The sequence below is a fragment of the Cynocephalus volans genome, chromosome 7 (assembly GCF_027409185.1).
Source record: "Cynocephalus volans isolate mCynVol1 chromosome 7, mCynVol1.pri, whole genome shotgun sequence".
Classification (NCBI taxonomy): domain Eukaryota; kingdom Metazoa; phylum Chordata; class Mammalia; order Dermoptera; family Cynocephalidae; genus Cynocephalus; species Cynocephalus volans.
Window position 1 is genome coordinate 13,538,391 of NC_084466.1, and position 12,924 is coordinate 13,551,314.

General features: G+C 45.0%; 1 pseudogene; it reads right to left on the bottom strand.

The window, feature by feature from the left end:
• Nucleotides 1–8,728, bottom strand: LOC134381587 (cofilin-1-like; annotated as a pseudogene).
• Nucleotides 8,729–12,924: the final 4,196 nt, after the last annotated feature.

Below are 12,924 nucleotides of genomic sequence, written 5' to 3' on the forward strand. Positions count from 1 at the left end.
TCAGGGATGGAGGAAGGAGGAAGGTCCAGGGTACAGGGGAGCTGTGTGGCCACCGGGGTGAGGGATGGACCTCCTCCTGCTGGGATCTCCTGGCCCCTCCAGTCTGGGAGGAAGTGGACAGCCTGCGACTGTCAGGCTGTCAGGTCCAGGGCTCCAGATGCTCCAGACAGGGGTGGAGGGGCTCGCAAAGGTTCGCCCCAGCTTCTCTGCCAGGGTGCGGTGGTCCTGGACCTCCTTGCTGCAGTTTGCCCATACTCCATGCTTGGTCCCCGTCAGCTTCGTCCTGATGGCATCCTTAGAGCCGACATATGTCATTTTGCTCTTAAGGAGCACAGAGTCAGAAGATGAGCACCAGGCCCTCCTTCTTGCTCTCCTCGGTCTCGGGTTGCACTGTAGAGGGCGTGGTGGCAGTCCTTGCCTGGTGGCATCTCGACAGAGGTGGCTAGGGGCTGTCACCCACCAAGGTACCCTTGTTCTCTTCCACAATGATGTTCTTGTCTTCAGTCAGGCAGAAGAGCACTTGCCGTGAGCCGTCCTGCTATAGGGAACAGCATGGGAGCCTGAGGAGTGACACCCCTTGTCCTGCAGGCTACAAGGGGGTCCCGTGTGTGTGGCACGGCTCCATGGAAGTTCTTGTTTGTTCACCTTTGGTTGCTTGACAAGGCTTCTCAGAATTAAACAGCCTAACCTTTGGCTTAGTGTGGCTTGGGAAATTCCCTGGAGTTTCTCAAAGGACATGTTAAAATGCATCAAAATGAACCGGTTTATTTAAAGGGCATTGTCAGTACTAAAGTTGTTTTTGGTGCATGTTCCCGGTATGGGTTGGCTCCATTTAATTTTGTCATAAATCTTCCTTGTTAGTGATGTGTGCATGGACCCATTGTGGCTGTGGTCATGCTCTTGTACATGTGGAATGAAGTTATTTTGTTGGATTTCTATCCACATTCCCCCAGGGAGACGGTGGGTCTGGGTGCAGAAATGTTTATAAGTAATTGATCACAACCAGTTACAGATTTCTTTGTTTCTCCCCACTCCCACAGTTTCACTTGATTTACCAAGAACATGTTGTTTCCCTAGTAATAATAAGAATGATATAGTGTGTTTTTGTTAGTTTGAGTAGGATCATTTAACTTTTCACTTTGTCCCCTGTGCTGTTCCCGGAGGGGACATAAAAGGGAAATAAAAGGTATAAACATTGTGATTTTTATTATAAATTAAAATGATCAATATAAAGTATAAGCAATATTAAATTGTTAACCATAACTAATCAATGTTATTAAAATCAAGTATAGTAAGTATAAGTAAAATTAAAAAGGGGTTAAATTGTAAGTTAAGAAGGTTAAGAATTATACTTTAAACTAAAAGTCTGACACTCCTTAAAGCCAAGCATGCTGCTATTGTATAGTTTTCTGGCCACAAGCCACAGGCTTTGGGGTGAACTATTGATGGATGAGTGGGTGCTGTTATCACAGCGTGAGTGCTTTGGAACATTCTGATTTTTCTTTTTCTATAGAGACGAAATAATAAATGTTTTGATTAAAAGATAAGTCATCATGTAAAAGGTTAAGTAAAAAATATAAATAAAGCAAGATTTTTGTGGTTGTTGTCCACACTTGCACTAGACATCTGTGGTCCGTCTCTTCCTTTTCACCAAATCTGCACCACTTATTCAGGTCCAATGAATCCTGCGGAGCTGGTCTCCAGCAAGCACTGCCTCCTTGTGCTCCTCTGATGTCAGTGACATGTGCACCTTCCTGTCATTGAACACTTTGATGATGCCTTCAGCGACAGCCAAACTGGAGGCCTCATTTCCAGAAGCAAAAGGGAGATGTCAAGGAGAGCCAGAGAAGGTGCATGTTTTTAGAGTTCTCTTTACTCTTCTCAGTAGTTGTGATGGTTAGTTTTATGTGTCAACTTGACTGGGCCACAGGGTGACCAGATATTTAGCCAGACATTTTTCTGGTGTGTCTGTGAGGGTGTTTCTGGATGAGATTAGTGGTTACCCTCCCCCGTGTGCATGGGCCCATCCAGTCAGTTGGAGGCCTGGATAGAACAAAAAGGCTGACCCTCCCCCAGGGGAAATTTCCAGGGGGAATTCTTCCTGACTTCTTCCCAAACGGAAGCTTCGTCTCTTCCTGGGTCTCCAGCCTGCTGGCCTCTGCACTGGATTTACACCGTCAGCTCTCCTGGTTCTCAGGCCTGAATTCAGACTTGGACTGGGACTATGCCATCACCTCTCCTGGGTCCCAGATTGGGACTTGCCAGCCTCTATAATATCATGAGCCAATTTCCTATAATAAATCTCTTTCTATATCTACATATAATATATAATATATACCTATATATCTATACAGCTATACTGTAACAAATATATATACATAGATATATATAATATATGGATATATCTCATTGGTTCTGTTTCTCTGGAGAACACTGACTAATAGAGAAGTTAACTCCCTTTTTACTAATTTAATAAATCTTTATATTACATTTTCCCTATTCAAATTACTGATGTGGTTTCTGCCCCTGACTGATTGATATGCTATGCTAACAGGAAAACAACAAGACAAAACAAGGCTTTCCACTCTTTCTTACCCCTCCTTTGCCTCTTCCTCTCAATTCATTGCAATCTGACTCTCCCACTTTAAATTGAATTTCACTGATAAATTCCTAGTTGTCCAAAGAGGCACCTTCCAGGCCATTTCTCTCTTAGCCACCACCTGAAGACGTTCTCCTCCCGGATTTCATCACCTTTCCTTTTGAAGCCAATATGGTTCATACACAGTAGCAGCAGCAAGAATGCTGGACGTGGACAAACCTGCACTGAAATCCCTGCTCTGTCACATACAAGATTTGTTCTTTGTGACCTTCATCTTTGTGAGTCTTGGTCTGCCATCTCATCTGCAAATTTGGGACAATATGGGTAGTACCTAAATACAGGGTTGTTTTCAAGGAAAAATAATGTATGTAAAGCACCAGAGCATAGTAGGTGCTAACAAACGTTAGTTGCTATATTCTCCCAATGGCCCTCCTCTTCCCCTCGGTAGATGCTGGTGACACTAGGTGCCCTTTTCTCTTTCTCTCTGCTCACTATCCTTGAGCAATGTTACTGCACTTGAGGCTTTAACTACTACCTATTTTCACAGTCATGGCTTTTGAACCTATATCACCTCCTAGACCTCTCTTCTAACCCAGATTGAGGTCTGATGTCACACAAGCACCTGTCATGCACAGAAACCCCTTGTGAACTCCATGACCTTGTGCAGTTTCCTGCCTGTATCTGCATGTGTCCCAAGCACAGCTTATTGGACCAGGAACTGTTGTTTGGTCCAGAGCTGCCATCTCTAGACTGGCCACGGTGCAAAGGCTCCTTTCAAATGGGGAGGTCTGACGTGTGGTACTGGAAGACCCAATCAGATCTCTCTGTGGGCTCTTTGAATGTGAGATGGAGAGGAACTTGGTATGGGCAGCCAGAACCAAAAGAAAATGAGAAGATCCAGTACGTAAATCCCTTGTGGCAACCAAACCTAGGGGCAAGTGGTAGCATTGAGGAAAAGCAGAAATAGTCACAGGAGAAGCAGAAACATAGTGAAGCTCTGTCACACACATGTTGGAGTTCCTGGAGCCAGGAGGTAACAAAGAACACCTGATATTGGACTGCGGGAGTCGCGGGGAGTTAATGCTTGTCATGAAGGACATTTCCAAGACTCCACGGAGCCCAGGTGTTGGGATGATTTTCTGTCTTTCTTACTTCTCATCTCTTTCTCTTTCACAGAAAGAAATAGCTTTACATGTATTTTTCTCTGATTATAGAAATAGATGCTCATACTCACCATTTCTTTACAATAAATGCTGTCACCTGAAAAAGGTGAGTCTTCTCTCCTTACAACCTGAAGGAGCTTAAACAACACACCTTCAGAGCCTCAGCCCATCTAGATCTACCCACCAAACCGACAATAGGATATCCTTTTCTGGATGTCTGCAGAATTAATGAATGAGTGAATGAATGAACACACATGCTAAGGAGGAATGAGCCATGTCAGGACACAGCAAAGAAGCAACTGGAAAAGCAGGAGAGAATTAAGACAGTGCATTTCTGCAGATGACAATTGATTCAAGCTTTGGTTCCAAAACATTAGTGGGGATGACAATCACCTTGACTGGCTTCTTAAAACCCAGATTGCTGGGTGCCACCTGCAGTTTCTGATTCAGTAGGTCTGGGCGGGATCTGAGAATCTGCATTTCTAGCAAGTTCTCAGGCGGTACTGATACTGCTGGTCGGGAACCCCATTGAGCACCACCAGAATTTCAAGAAGTAGTGAGTGGCTAAAAAAATTACATACCTCACAGGCTTGGCACTGAGTCATGAACAGATTGAGAAAATTTCTACACTGTCAGTCCAGATAGCAATTTCCAAAGGATGGCAGATTTGCTGCTTCCTGCCCCTTGAAAAAATACCAAAAAAAAAAAAAGAGAGAGAGAGAGAGAGTATTCCTATCCCCTGAGATTACTCCATTGTCAAACTTTGCAGGTAGGGAGGGAGAGCCCTCTTCATTCAAGCTGTTGTCACACTGCCCCAGCACCCAGCCGTAATGGAGGGGCGGAGCTGGTTGATGTGTCATTCAGTGTCTGTCTCCCACTGAATCCTGCACTTTCAGCTAAACCCACTGCAGGTCAAAGGCATTCAGTGCAATGAAGACTTTTGTGCTTGGATTCCAAATTTCCATAGAACAGAAACTAAAAATAATCAAAATCCTTTTGAAAGGTGGTTAAGAGTCATGTCCTGAAAAGAGCTGTTATTTGCACATCATCCAGGTTAGAGTCAAATTGGAACTAAGGAAGTAAAGGCTCTAGAGCTCCCTCAGGTGGATGTTTTAATTTCAATTCTGTCCCCACATTAGAGCATATTTCATTACTTACTAGATATGGGGCTATTTCAGTCCATTTGTGTTGCTATAACAGAATACCTGACACTAGGTAATTAATAAAGAACAGAGGTTTATTTGGCTTACGATTCTGGGACAGCTACCTCAGGCTGCTTCTACTCATGGCAGAAAGCAGCAGGCAGCTGGTGGGTACAGGCAGATCACGTGGAGAGAGGAAGCAAAAGAGAGAGAGAGGGGAGGTGCCAGGGGTCTTTTAAACAACCAGCTCTCATGGGAACTAATAGAGCGAGAACTCACTCATTAATCCCCCACCTAGGGAAAGCATTAATCCATTCATGAGGAATCCACTCCTGTGACTCATACTGCCACATTGGGGATCAGATTTCCTCTTGAGTTCTGGGAAGACAATATGTCCAAACTCCATCAGGGACGTTATTGGTTATCTACCATATGAGTTTCCTAGGGCTGCCATAACAAAGTATCAGCACTGGGTGGTTTATGTAACAGAAGTCTATTCTCTCACAGTTCTGGGGCTAGAAGTCTGAAATCACGGTGTCAGTAGGGTGATGCTCCCTCTGAAACCTGAAGGGGAGAATCCTTTTTTGCCTCTTCTTAGCTTCTGGCCATTTGCTGGCAATTCTTGGAGTTGCCTGGCTGCAGCTGAGCACTTCAGTCTCTGCCTCTGTCAGGTGGCGCTCTCCCCCAGTACGTCTGTGTCTTCACACAGCATTCTCCTATTCTTATAGGGACATCAGTCATATTGAATTAGGGGCCTACCCCATTCCAGGATGACCTCATCTTAACTAATTACATCTGCAAAGACCCTATTTCCAAATAAGGTCATGTTCTGAGGTACTGGGGGTTAAGACTTCAACACGTCTTTTGGTGGAGAGACAACCCATGATTAATACCTACCCAAGATCCTTTACTGTTTTCTGTTTCCTAGTCAAACCTAGATTCTTCTAAAAAGTGTATATTAACTGATACACCTATGACTGAAAATATCCAAGCAGACTGGGAAGACCCTGCCCATGTGGCAATGGCTGGTCCCAACAAGTCACCACTCCTTGGGCACGAGAGTAGGTACTTGGGCTAACTCACAGAATATGCTCTTGAAGAGCTTCTGGTGATGGAGAGTCCAGGCCAAGCAACAAGCCTTTAAAAGACAGGGACATCAGAAGGCATGTCCAGTCATGGCTCATCTCAGATAATTACTTTGCTAATCGTCTGCTTTCCTGCCTGTTCTCCCCATTAGACTGTGAAGGCTGGCCTTTTTATCCATCTCAGCTCTTGTCATAAAACCTAGCACATACTAGGTCCCTGAATATTTTTTAAATGTTTATTTTGCTAAATAAATCCTTTTTCTGCTCTGTGGCAAGCTGTTATCTGCCCATGTCACAGAATGAGCACTAAAACAACAAGGGGCAAGGCGGGATTACACAAAAAGAGCAGACAATGGTTTCCCCAACTGGGAGCTAAGGAGGTGGACGCAGAGCTTGGGGACAGCTGTGGGTGATCAAGCTGGGGGCACGAATAAGACAAAGTAGCAAACCCTAAGGCAGGAAATCCTGGACTGTCATCAGAAGGTCTGGGTGCCCCTGGGCGCAACAAGTAACAGTGGGTCCCAGGTATGTGGATGTGTATCAAGTGGGGCTCAATGGCCTTGGAAGGGGGTCAGCTCACGGGATGACTTCAGCTCAGCCCAGGAATGACAGGCTGAACCAGATCCACAGGGCTTTCGGATGAATGCTTGTGCTCCACCCCCACCCCCAATTTATACGTCAAAGCCTAAATTCCCAATAGGATGGTATTTGAGGGTGGACATTTGGGAGGTAATTAGGTCATGAGGGTGGAGCCCTCACGAACGGGACGAGTGTCCTTAAAGAGACACAAAAGACATGCCTTCTCCGCCCTCTGCCATGTGAGGATACATCAAGAAGACAGCTGTCTGTGAACCAGGAAGCAGGTCCTTACCAGGCACCGCATCTGCTGGCACCTTGATCTTGGACGTCCAGCCTCCAGGACTGGAAGAAATAAATGTCTGTTGTTTAAACCACCTGATTTATGGCACTTTGTTATAGCACCCAAATTAAGATAGGTTAAGTCAGAGATTTAGTGACAGGTTCCTCCCCGTCTGTCACTGATGCATAAAGTTGGATGGGAAACGAAGGAGAGCTCTGTGGACCCACTTATGTATTACAAAATAGCTATGCCAGGAAAAATTGTCAAAGACCAGCAAAGGAGACTATTAGTGTCCTTCAGTGAAGTTCTGGGGGTTGTCCCCCAGACCATCCAGGGTTACTGGATCCTGGAGGGATGCGCGTGCATGTTTGATGCTCTTTACTTGGACTAGTTTACAATTCTGGAGAGAAAGTCATGCAAATGTCGCCTGTTCACAGCAGTGCCAATGAGTCCTGTTCATTGTAATGCAAAATGATTTTGTCCAGTAGAGAATATAAACCTCCGTAAGTCTAAATCTCGACCTGGTTTTAACTTCTTGCTGGTTCTCTCATTAATTAATGAGTTAAGCAAAAGCTTTCACATGCAAGCATTTTACATTTGTATGAGAGTCACAATTTTACGTTTTGGAAAATCATACCTTAACAGATAAAGAGGTAAAGAGGAGTAAAGTGGGGGAGGCGTGGATGCCTGAAGTTTCCATGGTTTGACGCAGGCATAGGTAATCATGGGAAAGTCAAGCTGGTGTTGGGAAAGGATGAGACAGCAGCCTGCTTAGGAGAAAAATCCAAAAGAGGTGATGTCTGTCATTGGGCCTTTCCAATTCTCCTTTCTCTGACCTCCTAACACTAACTTTCCTCACCTTGCTGACCCTAGGCCATGTAAACCTCTCTCTGGGACCCCCAGAGCCATTCCTCGAGATTCCCAATTCCTCAAGATTCAAAATTTCTTCCTCTTTTCCCAGCAGGACCATCAGCCCAACCAACAGGCTGAAACTGAGAACACCTCCTACAGATATATTTTTTTCTCTTCCTTTATTTAATTTAAAAAAATTTAAACTTGCTAATTTTTTAAATTGTGGTAAAATACAAATGTTTATCATTTTAACCATAGTCATACAAACATTGTCCATAGCCATGCCAGTGAGCCCTGTTCATAATAATGCAAAAGAATTTTGTCTAGGAGAGATAAAGCTTCATTTGTCTCCAAAGTCTATATTTCATTTGATCTGGTTTTAATATCTTGCTGGTTCTCTCATTAATTAATGAGTTAAATAAAATCTTTCACAGTTCAGTGGCATTTAAGTGTACAGTCCAGTGGTATTAAATACATTCTCAATGTTGTGTAACCATAACCTCAATCTGTACGTAAAATGTTTTCAACATCCCAAACTGAAACTCTGTACCCATTAAACACTAACTCCCCATTATCACCTCACCCTAACCCCTGGAAACCATCATTCTACTTTCTGTCTCCATGAATCTGACTAATCTAGGGACCTCATACGAGAGGAATCATATAGCATTTTCCTGTGTCTGGCTTATTTCACTGAGCATAATGTCCTCAAAGTTCATCCATGGGGTAGCATATATCAGAATTTCCTTCCTTCTTATGGCTGAATAACATTTCATTGTATGCGTATATACCACATTTTGTTTATTCATTCATTTATTGATGGATGCATAGGCTGTTTGCACCTTTCGACTATGCTGCTATAATTTTTTTCTCTTCTTTTTGAAAGAGCTTGTTTAGAAGGAGCTTAAAAAGATCTCTCACTGGGGCAATGTGCACAATTTGGGAAATAGGAATTCTACTTTGCCTGTCCTCATCCTCTCAGAAACCAGGATCTGCAACCAGGCACCCTGCTGCTGAAAGACGGCCATCCTCCGGCACACTCTACTGCAGAACATGCCAAGGAACTCTGGGCACCTCCCTTCTGTCCCCATCCGAACAGCTGGTATAGTAGTCTGCTGGGGCTGCCATCACAAAGTAGCACAGACTAGGTAGTTTAAACATCAGAAATTTATTGTCTGAGTTCTGGAAACTAAAAGTTTGAGATGAAGGTGTCGGCAGGATTGGTTTCTTCTGAGGCCTCTCTCCATAGCCTGCAGATGGCCGTCTTCTCGGTTTCTTCACGTGGTCTTTCTTCTCGTGCATCTGTGTCCTAATCTCCTCTTCTTATAAAGACACCAGTCATATTGGATTAGGGCCTACCCCAATGACCTCATTTTAACTCAATCACCTCTTTAAAGTCCCTATCTCCAAATGCAGTACAGTCACATTCTGAGGTACTGGGGGTCAGGACTTCAAAATATAAATTTGGTGATGGAGGGAGGGCACATATTAGAAAACTCAGCCCCTAACAGCTGGTAGCCACATTGATAGCATATCACTCTCACACACCCTGGAAGTTTTTAGTCTGCTGGTTTGACAAAATCGAGCTTGTGGAATAGGAATTCACTTATATCGATACAGCCTGGAATCTGCTTACTGGACACAAAACAATTTAAATCAAGACCAAAACCGCAGAAATCCCCGGGAGGGAATTGCATTAACTCACTGACTTAAATACATCCTAGAGCAGGATTTTCTGGCTGCTTCCTAAGAAGAACTTTTATTTTCCCTAAGCAGGGGTGCAGGGCATGTGGTGTGGGAGAGGAGCTGGTTGCAGACATTGTAGGAGCCTTCGGCTAAACTGCTCACCTTCCCTGGGCTTTGGTTTCCTCCCCTGTGAGAGGGAGGGGCTCCGTGATTCCAGCAGCCCTTAGACCCTCCCTTCTTAGACGTGGGCCAGGAGCTTCAGTGTCACCTGGAGCCAGTGGGATATGTGGATGCTCTGGACCCATCCCAGGCCCCTGGGTCAAAATCTGCATCTTAAGATCTCCAAGTGATTGAGATGCACAGCAATGTGTGAGAAGATCAGATTTAAGACCCATGGGGAGAGACCAAAGAGCCAGTCCCTAGGAAATTTAATTTCTCTTTTCCCTTGTTTCCTCCCCTCAGAGAGCAGGTTGGAGGAAAGATGTTTGTTCCTGCTTCTTAGCCACATAAACACACACAGGCACGTCCTGCACACCAGCCCACTACTCACTAATCCTTGACCAAGAGATCAAAGGAACTAACAAAGACCAACAGGATTAATGGCTTCACTGTGGAGCTCCCCCAGCCCCCTGACTGTAATCTGCCATAGACCCATGTTAAAAAAATGGAGAGCTGAGCTCAATGGTAAAAAAAACACACAGCCCAGTTAGAAAATGGGCAAAAGACAAGAACAGCCATTTCACCAAAGAAGACATACAGATGGCAAATACACACGTGAAAAGATGTCCAACATCATTAACCATTAAGAAAATGCAAATTAAAACCGCAGTAAGATGTCACTACATGCCTATCAGACTGGCTAACATAAAAATTACTGAAACACCAAATGCTGGTGAGGATGCAGAGAAATTGAATCACTCACACGTTCCTGGTGGGAGTATAAAATGGTACAGCCACTCTGGAAAACAGTTTGGCAGAAACTAAACATGTAACTTACCACATGACCTGCAATTGCATTCTTGGGCATTTACCACCCCACCCCCTACCCCCAAATAAAAACTCCCTGGAAATGCGCCAGGGATCCTGCAATGTGTGAGTAGATAAATAAACTCTGGTACATCCATGCCATGGAATATCGCTCAGCAATAAAACAGAATAGGCCATTGCTACACACAACAACCTTGATGAATCTGAGATAATAACACTCAGTTAAAAAAGCCAGTCCCCCAAAGTCACATACTGCTCGAGACCATTTATAGAACATTCTTGAAATGACAAAATTATAGAGATGAAGAACAGACTAATAATGGGAGGGGATACGGGATGTAGGTAAAGCTGCAAAAGGCAATCTGAGGGATCCTCGTCATGGTGGATGGAATGTTCTGTATCTTGAGTGTCAGTGTCAAAGTTCTGAATTTGATATTTCACTATGGTAAGATATTACCATTGGGGGAAACTGGGGAAAGGATACACAGGATCTCTTGTAACTGCGTATAAATCTACAATTATCTCTGAAAAAGAAAAAGAAAAAGAAAGAATTCTCTTCGGGGGGAGGGAGTAGGAGAGAGAGTGAGTCCTGGTCCCCCTTGATGATTTCACACTTGGGGAGTGCTGGATGCTTTTGCTGGTGAGGGGTAGGAAGGGGAGAAAGATAAGTCAGGGAGAAAGGAATTTTATTTTCTAGAAAGCCCTACATTTCTATGTGAACCAGGCACATAATCACCTCAGAAAAATAACTGGTCACCAAAACCCAGCAGCAACACTTCAGAACCTTCCAGAAAGCCTAAGAAACTACTAAGTAAGTCTCCTGCCCGCCAGTGGGCCACGGGTCAGAGGCAAGTGTTGTCAGCAGGCTGTCCTTCTCAGTCCCGCGGACACTTGGGTCTGCGGCTTCTACACGTGGGCATCCACACGTGGGAGGTGTCTGTCCGGGTGTCACTTCAGCCATTCCACCAGGAGGGCTCAGGCCTTCCTTGCGCCCCAGGCCCCAAGCAGCTTCTAAAACCTGCCATTGCCTGGGGAGCCCCTCAGTTCCCTTTGGAGACAGGAGGGAGCTTGTCTCCCCAAGGATGGTTACTTGCCACAGACTGAGAGTTCTGGAACGTCCCCCTCGGCATCCCACCCACTTGAATCTTTGCCCTCGACACTCCTGGATGTTCACAGGCTAACGCTGGCTTTCTGCCCTGCCCTGGAAGACATGAAAATGAATGTGTGAACTGAGGGCCCCCCTCTGAGCACCAATTCTATCAGGAGGCCACTCGGGTTTTTCAGGGAGCAAGTGGCATGGCGGCAGGGAGTCACATTCCGTCTCAGGTTACCAGTCAACTGCCACACCCTTTTCTATATTTGATGGGTGTATCTGTTCGCCAGAAAACCAGTAGATTTGGGTTCCTCACCCAGCAGGTCCCAGTCTATGAGGATGGCTTGGTCAGCCTCCAAAGTGGTCGCACCACTGTCCGTTCCTTTGACTGGAAGGGACTCAGGCTTGCCCATCACCACCCAGTCAGCAACTTGCACCTTCAAAACAAGCTACAGGCCAGTTCCTTCTGAGATGTGGGGGGCGGCGGGGGGATGGCAAGATTAGGGGCGAGACACTCCCGTCTCTGCCCATAGGTCACATCCTCTGACAATTTCTCTCCTTCCCATAGGGATCACATTATGCTTTTGAGGAAAATGAAGAACTATGTTACTATATGTTACTCTTTAGAATGCATAGAAAGTATAAACATTATAGAAATCCTGGTAGAATTAGAATATTGCAAACGCTAAAACATTGTGTTCATGTGACTAGAACACTGTGAGGGACAGAAGTGGCTGTGGCTTATCATAAAATGGCATCTTTACCCAATTCTCTTTCACCCTTTTGTCACTTGCTGACAGAATTTCACATATATTTATTGATACATAATTACAGCAACCTAAAGCTTATATATCTGAATGTAAATGTAAGTCACAAAGGATAAGAGTAGAGGTGTTTCAGAGCTCTGAAACAGGCTCCAGGTTCCAGTGCAAGAGGGCATCTCGCAGGCCCTGCGTGAGGCCTCTCCTTTCCTCAGCAGGGCCTTCACCCAACACCACTCTGAGCCAGGTGCTGGAGGCTCGAGAGGGTGTGTTTGGGGAATTGCTGGAACCTGAAGTCTGCATGGAATGCAACTTGAGGCACCTGCACACCTGGCCCCTCCTTCTGAGCACAGGTGAGGGAGATAACAAAGGGGCTTTCCTTTCAAACCAGCCCCAGTGGGGTCACTCTGGAGCCATCAAAACAGCCACAGCCCAGCTTCTGGGTGAGTGGAGGAAGCAGCCACCACAGGGGAGCAACATCAAGCATGCTGAGAAAAACTCACACTCCCCACCTGTCCACACTGATCCTTGCAGTTTTTTGATTTTTTCAGGAAACAAAGCTTCCCATTCCTCTGTTAATATAGTTAAAAATGCAACCGCTCAGAGATTTTTTTAAAAAAAAACACAAATAACATTCACACTTGAGGTAGAAATAAACCACACTGTTATTTCCCCAGAAATGCAGCTTTGATTAGAT